Source organism: Anomalospiza imberbis, chromosome 1 (genome assembly GCF_031753505.1).
Source record: "Anomalospiza imberbis isolate Cuckoo-Finch-1a 21T00152 chromosome 1, ASM3175350v1, whole genome shotgun sequence".
Taxonomy (NCBI): Eukaryota; Metazoa; Chordata; class Aves; order Passeriformes; family Viduidae; genus Anomalospiza; species Anomalospiza imberbis.
In genome coordinates, this window is record NC_089681.1 from 21,202,174 (window position 1) to 21,215,175 (window position 13,002).

Consider the following 13,002-nt stretch of genomic DNA (forward strand, 5'->3'; position numbering starts at 1 on the left):
ATGAGAGTAGTGGTCATATCATGACACTAATGGGATGGTTGTGAAAAAGGTAAACAGATAGTTTATGTATCCAAAAAGGTTTTTCTAAAGCAGGGTACTGACTTATTCCCAGGCATATATAACCAGAACTCAGCACAGTTCAAGACACCTGTACTCAAGGAGGAACAACTCAAGACTGCACCGTGGGCAGAGAAAGCTGCAACCATCAATGGGAGAATGAAAAATAATTTATCAACACTGCCTAAATGAACTGGGCTTGTTTCGTCTCACAGAGTGAAGGTTGAGGGGGGCCTCTTTCACCTTTTTAAATATATCAAAGAAAAGGAAGAGCTTTTAAAATTCCCAATATTGTGCTGGTGAAGGATCATAGTCTGGTTAAGAATAAATCTGAACTCAAAATACAAAGTTCTGAAACTATCAGAGCTTTTGGTATTGTCCAATGACCATTTTCAAAATGTTTGTAATCAGGTTTTTTTTTTTTTTTGTTTGTTTTGGTTTTTTTTTTTTTTTTTTGATTTTTCCCTGAGATAAAAATTATAGCAAAGGGTCCTACAGAAACAAGAATGTTTCACTGTTATTAAGACCCTTATAATGGGATCTTGCTATCTCCTCTTTATTTCTGGTTCAGGCTTCATTATTGCATCTTCTCAAGCACATTCTCAGTATCAGTCTATTAAAGAAGTTTTAGCTGTAAAGGTTATTTTCTAATAATGGATGAGTTTTGCTGAGCTGCTAGTCTTGCCTGAGAAATACTTACCAACAGCTTACTCCCAGAAACTCCTGTGCCCAAGAGGCAGGATGTCAGGGGAGTTCTGATGCTCAGTATACATAAATAGCAGGGTGACATCAGACATTAGGAATCCTTGGTAGGCAGTAAACTGGTACTTGTCTGTGACAAGTTACCCTAGCAGCCAAGAGTTGCTTTACAAGTCAGCCTGTGTTGGAAGCTGAATGAGTGAATGCTGCTTCTGAACTGTTTGCAAACATGCTGACTTGTGGCAATCATTAAGAATGGGCCCCACTAGTCTGGGTTCAGTGTGTAAGAGGTGCTTACACACTTCCTTTTGTGCTGGCATTTCTACAGCATCCTCAAGGAGAAATTTGCAAGTGCAAATAAAGTGGAGGGAAGAACAGGAGCATATTAAAGTTTTACTTTGAAGAATTGCAACCCAATTCTTTTCATGAGCTTTTAAAGATCTTCATTTCAGTGATACAGATGTTACCTAATTTTTGATTAAAATCTAACATACAGACAGATTAGAGCTGTGAACTCAAAGTGGTTGCCACAGGTCAGACTGTGTTCTCCAGAAATACAGGTCAATTGGTCCTCTCTCCTAGTACAGGGTAAGTCAAGGATTTGCAAAGATAAAATAGATGAAGGCAGACTCTTCTTGAGAACCCTTTCTCTGAAAGGGAGAACTGGATGAGATACAGCAGAACAAATCACTCAGTTCACCGTTGTTTTCCCATCACCCTGCCCTACTGGTGGCAAGACACACTTGGCAAGTGACCTGGGCAAGTGTGTCTTGCCACCGGTAGGATGAATGTCTGCGGGTTGGGTCCTGAAAGAAGGATGCCAGAATGCTATTTACATTGCAATTTTTGGTCTGACTCTATGCAAAGGAGAAGATCTAATAGAGTTCTGGACAATGAGGCCATATAATGGCTGGGCTCTCAAGCTTTCCAGTGGTATTCTTGATGGGTCTGTTGTTGATGCAAACATCTTTGGGTATGTATTGGTGGCAGGCTCAGCTCTTACTCACACAAGGACAAATGAAAATTGTTGTTTGTCATCTTTCGATTTCTCTTTGTATGGCTTAATGAGTGCCGTGGTAGTGCAGGTTGCTCAGAATTGCTGTTGGGGGCATTGTGAGAACGCAGTGAACTTTTGCAGTTTTCCTAGAAAGTAGGACAGGAGCAAAGAGGCAGCAAGAAGCAGCTCTGCAAGGCAGTAAAGAGGTGTGAGACTCCTCTGCGGGGGCTCTTCCTCACTGACTCATATGAGAGCTGTACTCCCACTTGTCATTTGAAAATGAACCTCTACCCCTCCCTCGACTGTAGTTGTCCCTAACAGTGTTGGCGTCCCCTTTACACCTCTCTCTCTCACAAGCACGTGTGGGTGGCGCTGGCTTTGCAAATGAAACACTGGCTAGCGCTCAGCCTTGCTCTTTTGTTCCGGTAGTGGTCACCACTGGATACACTTTATTTTATATTGTCAAAAATGTTTCCATCGTGACAAACGTAGGGATGGAGACTGCTGTGAGGTGAGGTGCTTCTCCTAGCACACAGTGGGTAACACCAGCCAGCAGGGACATGGGAGAAGGTCTCTGCTCTGGAGTTCCAACCCCTGCCTTGCTTTTTAAACACCCGAGAGACAGTCTTGCATTACATGTGAAATGATTCAATCAAAAATGCTGACAGGGGAACATGGATCAAACTGCCAGATGGAGGAAAGGCATACTTACAAGACTCCTTGCTAATATTACCAAATGTTTCAGATGGCAGCACGGTGACTCACAGAAGGGAGCTGCTCTTCTTCTGTCCTCCATGCAGGTGCACTGATGGTGACAGCATATTGCCATCCCATGTGGGTGGTGGCTCTTTGAAACATGAAAGGAAGGAGTAAAAAGACCTGGAAATTTGAATTCTAGAATTACTTACCCTTAGGTTAATTCAGTCCTTCAAGCTTCCCATTGTCTTCCTCAGGAGTAAAACAAACATTCTGAGTCTACAGCTGAATGTGATGGACAAGTCACAACTTGTCAAGTCTGGCACAACCCAGAGTCAATGGCCTAAATCCTAAATGCTGACTGCAGGCACATCCCTTGCAGGGAATGGCCTTTCAGGGATGTGACAGATGTGACCTCCTAGTCACCTTCAAGCCATGGGCTCCTGCTGCCCATGAGATCCACATAAAGCATCAACTTGTACAGAAAATCACACTATGAAAAGCCAGTGTCCATAAAGGAGACAGAGGAGTCCCGAAATTTTCTTTGAATAAAGGGAGAGAGTCTAGTGGGGCATATGCCCACAGGGTTTTTTCTCTTGAGGTTTTGGAGGGCACAGCCTCCTTTTATCCTAAACTTCCAGCTGCATGTTGCCCTCTTCCTTTCCCCATTGGCTGAGGTACTAGAAAGGTACAGCCTTCCCAAACCACCTACCACATATTGCCCCCTTGAACCTGCCATTTCCCCCCAAAGTTCAGAAACTCAGGCCCATTTGTCTATTTCAGGAATCAAACTGTCTGAGTTCTGTAACAAACCTGTGGCTTGAAGATGGTAGAGATACTAAGACCCATTTCAAAGACGTTAACACCTTTGCCCTCACCAAACTTGGAATTGTTTGTAAGGACATTAGCACACATCTTTCCTGTCAAACTCATGTAAACCTGCAATCTCTTGGAAAGTTCCTGAATGGTACCTAGCCTTTATGGATCGAATCCTTTACAAAGATTAGAAGCAGTGAGTCCAGGCATCTCTAAAATCACAAAATCCTTCCTCTTAACCCAAGGCCATTTCCTGTTAGAATGGGCACACAGGGAGCAGGAAACAAAACTCAGCCCATTACTCCTGCACAAATAGGATGCAGCACCAACACACCCAGAAAGGTTTAACAACATCTCACCTGAAAAATGAGTCAACAGATCAGTATTTTGAGGAGTGAGTAGAAATTTTCACTTCCCAGGACAACAGCACTAAGCAAGGCTGAAAAGTAATGTTTTCTATTATTGTGGAAATGCAGTCTAGTCTGCAACATCCAGGATGGAGTCAGAGTGATTTCAGCATTACAGTCAGAGCTGACTTAATCAATGATAGTTTAATATCCTGCTCAGTTGCTGTTGTCACAGTTGCCGCTTTATCTTAGCAAGAATGTTACAGCCTAGTCCATCTTAGGCCAGTATGGTTTCCTCAAGGATGAGTCCCTTTCAGACATACCCACTGCAAAAAGTGGTGTCCCATGTAAAGACCAAGATGAGGGTTGCAATATCCAGCATGAAAAAATACACAGGAATTCAGTGGTAATTGGAGAGCTATTTCTATCCACAAATGTTTCATGGGTGGTTTTTTCCTAAACTGTAAAAATAGAAGGCATCATGCTGAAGAAAGACATGCTTCTTTTAGGCACTGGAGAAACTGTGCAGCAAAAATTAGACTTTGTGCAAAGATTAATCCTTAAGTAGGGAGGTATGGGTCTCTTTTAACACTGCTTGACTTTTCCACAGGAGGTTTTGTATTTATAAGTGATTGTTCCTGCTCACACAGAAAACTTCTGTCTCTTCATCTGCTTCCCTGGAGATTTCTGAACTTGTCATCAACCTGATATCCAGTCAGAGGAACCCTTCCCCACTGTGCAATGAAAATTTGTCAGCTTGTCCTTCAGCATGTCTCAACAACTCAGAGATTATTAACTCATCTTTCAAGTGATTAATACTTCTGGGTGTTTGAGAGGCATAACTCTGGTACTTGTGAGGTGCTGAGAGGCCACAGAAAAGAAGACAGAAAGGGAATGCAAAGTGTGACAGTTTGGCTTGAGGGGCAGACTAATCCTGCTCTAGTTCAAGTCCTGTACCCACTCCACCTGGGTCCTGTTTTAATTGGCCTCTGTAGCCCCTGCACCACAAACAGCCAACAGCCCCTTTTAATCTCCTTCCTTTGTATGACAATTCAGATCTTTGGATTCTCAAGGAAGTACATCTAAGAAGAAGTCATTTCACTTAGAGCTGCCTAATTATAGCTACGTTGACAGCCACAGTTGTAACTCCTCTGCTAAGAGATTTTTAGTATTCATCAGAAGGCACCTCATTGGTTGCTGCAGAGTACCTGTCAGTCATGATAATTACTAATTTGTTTTAACTTGCCTCAGAAGCATTCCTAGAATTTATGGCTGTGCTCTGAGTTGATACAGGCCTTGTTATTCCAGCTTTGCCTTCTACTGTGACAGAAGTATGGCAGAAATGCAACATACACAGCTATCATGGCCGGTCTATAAGTGATGCCCTAAGAAAATGCATGACCCCGATGTGTACACATTTCAGCCATGTACAACACTCAGCAGCACCTTACTAGGAAATCACTCCTAGGATTGCTTTTGTGGCTCTGCCTGCATTTTGAACATACACACTGATAGGTGTATGTATATGATTTTCCAGAAAAGCTGGTCTGTCTGTCCTTGCACATATGACTGAGGCAGCTAATAGAGCTGCTGCATTCAAATAGAGTCAGGTCAAGCAAAGAAGAGCAAGGCAGGACAAAGGATAAAGGCTATTTCACAGCCAGGCAGGCATGGGTCCAGTGCTTTTGTCCAAAAGCTCTCATATCTTACTCCTAAGCTGACTCTGACAGCCTTGCAGAGAGCAAAGTTGCTTCAGAAGATTGTCATGCCCCCTGTTACAGGGGAGATGTCCACAACACTGCTTTACTGGAATGCAGTGGTACTAGTAAAGAGCACTCAGGTCATGTAAAACACATGGCAAGAGTAGCATAAATACAGAAATCTGTGCTATAATAAAAGGCTAATGTTCTAACCATAAAATTGGAAATCAATCAGAATTTCCCTTCCCCCCTACCACATACTGCATGGCAAGCCTAGACCTGCTTCACCCCATCTGCACACCAGGACTTCTCCACAGCATGTCCCTGCCATTGGACAACAAGCCACCCCAGCAACTGATGCCTGTGAACTGCTCCCCCGCAAGCCTCCCTCTCCACTTCCCACCCAGCTTTCTGCTTCCCACAGATATTGAGTGGCTTTCTAAGCCATGATGAGCATGAAAGAAGCTTTCCAGCCTGGCCCAGTAGAGCTCCTTCCCCATTTTGTCTCTAATATCTGCACCCCTGTATTGGTGAGCCATGGCTGTCAGCCTGGAAAATGCAGTCTCTGTGAATTTCCCTGAATTCCCTATGCATAGCAGAAGAAGGAGATTTACATGCAACACCTCAGCTCTGCTGAGCTCCTTGTCTCAGGAGAGTTCCCCAGGCATGTATCATAAATGTTCTAAGTGTGCCAGAGTTGTGATTTTTCCAGCTTGGGTGCCTGTTACCCCTGTGCCCCTCCTGACCAGAGGCAGTTTCCTTGCACATCCTGCTCCAAGTCCTGAACTTTTGGAAGTGCCCTGGCCATCTCTGTTTAGTTGTAGAAATTCCAACAAGAACAGCATGACATTTTTCTCAAAGCTGGGCAGGGAGGGGTCCCTGGCAGGGAGAGCAGGCTTACTTAGCATGTGGGCTATCCCAGCACAGTCATTCCGCCCAGATGAAGATTTCCCTCTGCCAGCACTAGCCCTTTGCAGGAACACCTGGGCCATAATCCCCAGTCCCAAAGTCTGAAGCATGGTAGCCATTAAGAATTTCAGAGTTTAGAAGAGGTTCACTCGCTGTGTCATATTACTGATAATATTGATTAATTATTTTGAGTGGGTATTGAAGCAGTAAGACTCTGTGTGTTCCCTGCAGTACAAGGCTGCTCCAGCAGCACCACCCTGGCTTTTCATGCTATTTTAACTCAAAGACCCATCATACAATCAGTTCTGCTACTGGTCCTTGAATCCAAAATCTTCCCTTCCATTAAACAGAAAGTTTAATTTGATGAACAGACAGACATTTCAAAATGTGACCTTTCCCAAGGTGAAGTACTCAGTGGATGTATTATTTATTGGTTTTCAATTTTTTTTCACAGGCAGACATGTCTATTCTGTCAGGAAGGTTAAACAAGAAGATGTTTAAAAATTCATTTAAGTGCAAATGCAGTCCTTACTAGTGTAGTAATTCTTTCTCTTAACTACACATTTAAAAGCAAGATGTGCTTATACAGGAGGATAAATGATAGCTTGTCTGAGGCAGTCCTGACAGCTTGTAGATATCCACTGCTGGATGCAGGTGCAGTTTAAATTGTCTCCAGCCCTTTCCTTGGGCTCGCTTGCCATCCATCTGCTCTCTGAAATTGGGCCGTCCTTTAAGTGTGGAGTACCTCAGTTTGTCTCAGCATCCAAGCTCAGGTTCTTTGGAGGGGCCAGCACTGAGGTGCTCAGAGCAGCTCCAGCCACACCAGCTGACCTTGCAGGGCTCTCATTAGGTGGGCCAGGGCCTTGTGCAGGGATGCAAGTGAAGGAAAGGCTCTTCATTTTGGAAACATTGCTCTTCTCTCCCTCTGGGGTAGGAGCAAGAGGTCACCTTGGAGGTCACATGCAGGCTAGTCTCTTCCAGCTCCTAAGCATCTTCATAACTGAGTGTGACTAATTCACAAGATTCTCTTTTCTTCCAGACCAGTGGAGCTTAAATTTTTCCCAATTGGTTAAATAATATTTCCAACAGATGCAAGCAAAAACCCCACTAGTGGATTCTGGCAAAGTAGAACAATTTGCAGAGAAATTAGTTCATTTGATTGGAAGTAGTACATTATATGCGGTAGTGAATCCTTTAGAACTAGGAAAATATGCATGAATAATTTAAATAAGAGCAGCATTTTGTACTCATCTTTCTGGGAAAATAAGTCATGACAGTTTGTTGGATTTGCCTCTTCTGGCTATTTGAGATTGTGACTTAGAAACTCTTCCTGATTGAGTGTTCAGTCAAATAAAAAGGAAGAATAAAACCAGCGTAGGCTCTTATATGTTCTGTTATAAAACCTGACAGTGCCTGGCCCTTACACAATGTGTTATTCTCGTGCCAAACTGGGGATGGGCCCTTACACAGACTTTGTTGCCGAGCTGTGGCTGCTGACACCATCCTCCAATTGACACTGTATAACACAGAATCATTAACATACGTTGAGCAAGTTTAAATTCCTTCATAATCAGGAGTAATCAGTAACACAGGATAAAAATAGTAAGTAAAAACTGCAGCCCAAGTGATAAAAATAGCCTGACTGAAGCAGTGAAGGTGGAAAAGAGCAGAGCTTGTGGCTGCAAGGCCAGGACCTCAGAGTCCTCCTCTCCCTCTGCCTCCCATGTGCGCATTTATAGTCTCAGCGCAAGGTGCAATTAATACCCCATGGACCATGAAATGGGGCTTTCTGCACCAAGGAAAGGAGTTTTCTGTAAGCTCTCTAGACCCTAGAAGAAAGGGCAGGTTTGATAGTATTTGCATAGCAGGCATCACAGCCCAACTCCCCATCTCACTTTTGTCCCCTAGTGGAGTCACTGCATGAGCAGCCAGACTCTGAGTCTGACCAGTCCAGCACATCTTTTTCACACCTACACCACCTCCTTATCCCTTGGCAAGAGCCATCCTGGTGCACACTGGCAGGCAAGCTCCCAGGTGCTGCGCTGGGGAGCAGTGAGCCCCTCCAGGTGCCTGCAGCACAGGACCCAGCACGACAGAGGCAGCACTCGCAGTCCTGGTGCAGCACTCCTCTCCTTCAAAACCCTCTCAGAAGAACCAGAAGCACTCTGAGCATGAAGCACTGTCCCCTGTCACTCCCAGAGCCCACTGCAAAGTCCTCACCTTGCTGCTGGAGAAATCTGATGGCACTGTCACATCCTGCTCTTTGGGCACATGAGTCTTTGGAGCTGCATGGGCTGCAGAGGGCAGATCCCCTGGGGCACAGGAAGGAGTGCCTGTCTCTGTGTCTGCACTGCAAGTGGAACATGGTTACCAGGGTGTGGAAGATATAGGGACTTCCAGTCTTTTCCAGTTCTTTCCCACATTCTTAGCATGGGTGTGTAGAAAACGAAGAAATTAAGCAGCTTGCTCTGCTATTTTTCCTCTCCTGTGACCCAGGCAACAGTGAGTAAGTGTAGTGCCCATGATATACTCTTATTACCATAGTAACTCAGCCAGGAGCTGATGATTGCACAAGTAGATGCCAAAAGGGAGACTGTCTAAGGAATAAATCAGCTCTCTGCTAAATGGGTGCATCGTCCCTATCTGCACTTGATAGGCCTTAGAAGGCAGTGGGATTCCTCTGGCACAAGTGAGAGCAAATTACACCTTAGGTCTAAGTCTGTGCTTGCAAAGTAATCTTCCTGAAGGATCTAACATTTCACATCTAAATGAAAAACTACCCACCCCTTATTAGAATGATTTTCAGCAAGGGTCTGCACTGCCCTCTGCATTTCTCCTATTTCCTTTGAAGAAAGGATGTGGGGTGCAGCTCCAGCTGTGCCACCTGTGAGAGCACAGGCCTGTCTGCAGTTCTCCATAAAAGCAGCTGCTCCATGAAAAGAGGAGGCCAGCATTAATGTTTCTGCTTAGTGAGAGCGGCTGGAGCCTCCAGATACAGGACACCCTTGGCAGCCCAGTGTCTGAACTTTGGAATCTCTGCTCTAGCTCTGGTGCTCTGGGATGAGAAGGCCTTAGAAAGGACTGTGGTGATGACACAGCCCCTTGCTCCAGGCTATACCATCTACCTGAAAACTTCACCACAGCAGCTGCTGTTTCATGCTCTTGCCATCACCGTGCTCCATGGGGTCTGAAGTCACTGTCGCACCCAGGTGAGTAAGGACTGAAACACAAAGATGTCAGCCAGGTACCAAGGCATCAAAGGGACACGTAGCAGGGCAAGGATTTGAAAGCTCATGTCTCAGGTGAATATAGTATGAGTCCATAGGTGATCTCAGGGTCATGCATCCTTTCCTAAAACAATTAAGATCAAAAAGGAATACTTCAAGTACATGGAGTTTTCTTCTTAGTTTTGCATTGGGTAGTAATCTTTATACCAACTTTAAAACTGCTGGTGTAATATTCACCACTGTTATTCAGGGCCGTAACATTTCTGCTTAGTATGCAAGGAGTGAGAGGGACACAGAGGAGCAGGATTAGACCATTTTGGCAGTCATGGACACCATAACTCAGTGAAGGCAACATCAGATAGTGACCACCCTTCAAAATCCATCCTTTCCAACAGCTCAGGACACCTCCTTTGATAAGACAGGAAGAAACATGTCCATCACTGACATTAAGTTATGGTGGATAGTAGCAAAGTCCTGCCACGCAATGCTGCCCATATGGATAAAAATATTTCACAAATATTTTCATAACTTTTCCATCAAGTACTGTTAACTGGTACAAGGGCAAGGCTCAATTATGCAAGATTTCCACTTAAAGTTTCTGGCCAGCAATAGCTCAAGCTCTTCTCTACCCCTACCTAGAAACCTGCAAAAGGAGAACCTTCTCTTGATCCTGAAGCTGCACCAAAACCAAAAATATATATATTGTGGAGGAGAGGAGAACTGATGCTTTCATTTAGGAACACACAGAACATATCTCATGTAGATGAGCTATATATATATTTATTTATTTATTTATATGTGTGTGTGTGTGTGTGTGTGTGTGTGTGTGTGTGTATGCCAATTGGTGCTTAAATCCTGAGAGATTTCTTCCCTGCTGCTGTGGATAATAAACCTCTGTCCTCTTGGGGCATGAGGTGGCAAGGCTACCTAGGCTCCTGTCCCCATCGCACACTTTTCTCTGTTTTTAGCCCATAAAGGCACCTGCTGACATTAACAACAAATTTGAGCAGAATATCCAAAATGCTTCACTAGGAGGCCAGAAGCAAGTATAAAAGAATCCTGTCACTGGGTCTTCCTGAGCTTTACCAGCAGAGAGCAACAGGTGATCATGCTGCTGGCCCATTGCTGGAGGGCCAATACTGGAGCCAGGGACATGCCACAGGACCAGGCTGGGTCTCAGCACACACAGACTTCTTGGATGGCCTCTCCTGCTTCCTGTGCTAGCCACTCATGAAAACCAGAGCCCAAAGGCATTGCAATCACTGGGGCTCTGGAGAGCTCTGCCAGGACAGAGGCTTGTTTCAGCAGGGCTGCTTGAGGGAACCCACAAAGCATCCCCCAAAGCACGGACAATGGCTGCAGAAGGCACATGACTGATAGTCACACCGAGAAGGAAGATGTGCTTGGCCAGAGCCAAGACTGCCATCCCAGTGCTGCCACTGCAATCAGACAGTGTAGCACATATGCTGAAAAATAAGAGTAAACTGGAAGATGGGCCTTTCATTTCCCTGCACCTGAGCTGCAAGGAGGACATTTCTACTTGAAAGAGAAGTAAATGAATGAATGAGCTGCTGCTTCTGTTACAGGAAAAATTAATAGTGTTGTCATAAATGTCTCCACAAATCTCAGGGACAGTTGCAGGGGACTATTAGCATTTGATCTTCCTTGTCTCACACCTGTGTTTCTGGGTAGCATACATCACTTGTATGCCAAAGCCTGACAGAGTGCCTGCCACCCAAAACGTACCAAGCAGAGTATGTAAGCTCCAGGTTAATTGAACTCAGATGAACAAAGACACAGAACTTTTGACTGAGTGCACACATCCCGGAAATAGAGAGAAAAAGCATCAGTCTGGTCTGTGCTTAAGTCAGAGGAGCTCCTAAGGAAGACCCCTGTTTCATTTACCTCCCTCTTTAACAGATACAACCCTCTTGCCTTTCTTCTGGAGTTAAGCTTTTTTTTTTTTTTACATTTCCTGAATCTTGAAGGAATTCACTTCCGCTACACAGCAAGGAGGGTTTGTTTCATACAGATCACCAACAAAATCTGAGCCTGCACAACTTACACAGTTCCTACCTGGATGAAAAACACTGTCTCTGAGTCCTTATTGCTCATGCATGAAACGCAGTGGTGAGCCATTGAGCAGTCAGGAGGTGTTGGTAGGGGAGAGCAGACATTTCTGATAGCCACTGCTGCTTTCATAGCAAAATCTGAGGAGCAAATAGGCAAGTAAGTAAAATACAGTAAATGTGGCAGTGAAAAGGACCCTTGTCCTCTGGCAATACAGCTCCTATGAAGGGACATCCAGTCAAAACCAGACTTGGACAACTTACTTTGAAAGCTAATGCATTGTCTTACCTACTCTTCTCCTAAGATACCTCATGCAAAAGTGCTTGGGGGAATGCCTTTAATTATAAGGCTTATGTATAAAAGTCTTGTTGCAAGGAAGAACCTTGTTGCAAGGCTGCCTGGCCAGCTCATACCTCCATTCCCACTGGGGTCAGACACCAACAGGCGTTGAGTTTGTCCAAACCCTCAGAGCACCTGCCCCTTTCTCTTCACTAAAATCTCTTTACAACAGGACAAACCAAAAGGTGACACGGGCCAGTCCCAAACTTGTTTCTAAAATACTAATGGAAACAGAAAACGGGGTCAGACACAATGTCAGAGCTTTGTATGTGACAGCCTGCACTTAAGGAATCATACTGGAAAGAGTTCGGGGCAGAGGAAAGATGAAAAGGAGAAGAAAGTGGAGATAAAAGTCAGTGGAGCAGCTGGAGTGTGTGTTACAGCTGGGGAAGACTCTGCAGCTAATGATGAGATGACAGTGTGCAAAGAGATTTGAAAGTGGAAGCCAAACTGGGAAGTCAGATGAGAAGCTGGAAAAGGCAGGTGCTGAATTGTGTGTGATCATGGAAAATAGTGTGGAGAGAGAATGAAAGTGGGAACAGCAGAACAGAAAGGTTTTCTGAAAGGAGAAGAGACATCTGTCATCTGCTCTACTAGACTCAAAGGAAAGCAAAAGAAGTCAGTGGCACCTCAGCCCTCTCTGCAGCAGGTGGCTTGCAGGCTCCCTCCCCACCAAAGCTCTGGGGAGTCACAATTAAATGTAATGAAGTGGAATAAGATAGGCTGGAGCATTGTATGGTGGCAGTGTGTGAAGTCTGGAAGGTAGTTTGTAAATTCACCTGGAATTTGTTTCTCTGATCTGCAAGGAAAATTGTGTTCACAGACCTGCTAAGAGCCAAAAAATAAAAAAGTTCACGCTTACTATATGGTGGCAAAACACCGACTGCTGTAGCAGCAGGGGAAGGAGCTGTGGGTGGCCAAAGCCCTGGGACAGCTTGAGTGTTAATCCTCCAGCCCTGGACTTTGCACCCTGGGAGCTCTAGGGATTCCAGGAGCACTTCTGTCAGGGTAGTGTTCTTAGGAATCATCTTCCTTCTCAAGTGTGAGGACTTTGTGATCTCTCCACAGCTGTCTGCAGGCTGTTTTCTGAGGAACAGAGGGCACTGAGGCATTGTGTGTCCTTTGTTTTCAGCAAGGCCATCTTA

At 44.8% G+C, this 13,002-nt stretch overlaps 1 long non-coding RNA gene across 2 annotated transcripts; it reads right to left on the bottom strand.

The window, feature by feature from the left end:
• Positions 1-1,514: 1,514 nt before the first annotated feature.
• Positions 1,515-3,208, bottom strand: LOC137470437 (uncharacterized). 2 transcript variants are annotated; one of them, XR_010997062.1, is made up of 3 exons: positions 2,662-3,208; positions 2,466-2,558; positions 1,515-1,941 (listed from the first exon to the last, which is right to left on the bottom strand). It is a non-coding gene; the product is annotated as an uncharacterized lncRNA (long non-coding RNA). The 2 variants fall into 2 exon arrangements; XR_010997063.1 differs by having other exon boundaries at positions 1,515-1,899; positions 2,662-3,205.
• Between the last annotated feature and the right edge of the window lie 9,794 nt (positions 3,209-13,002).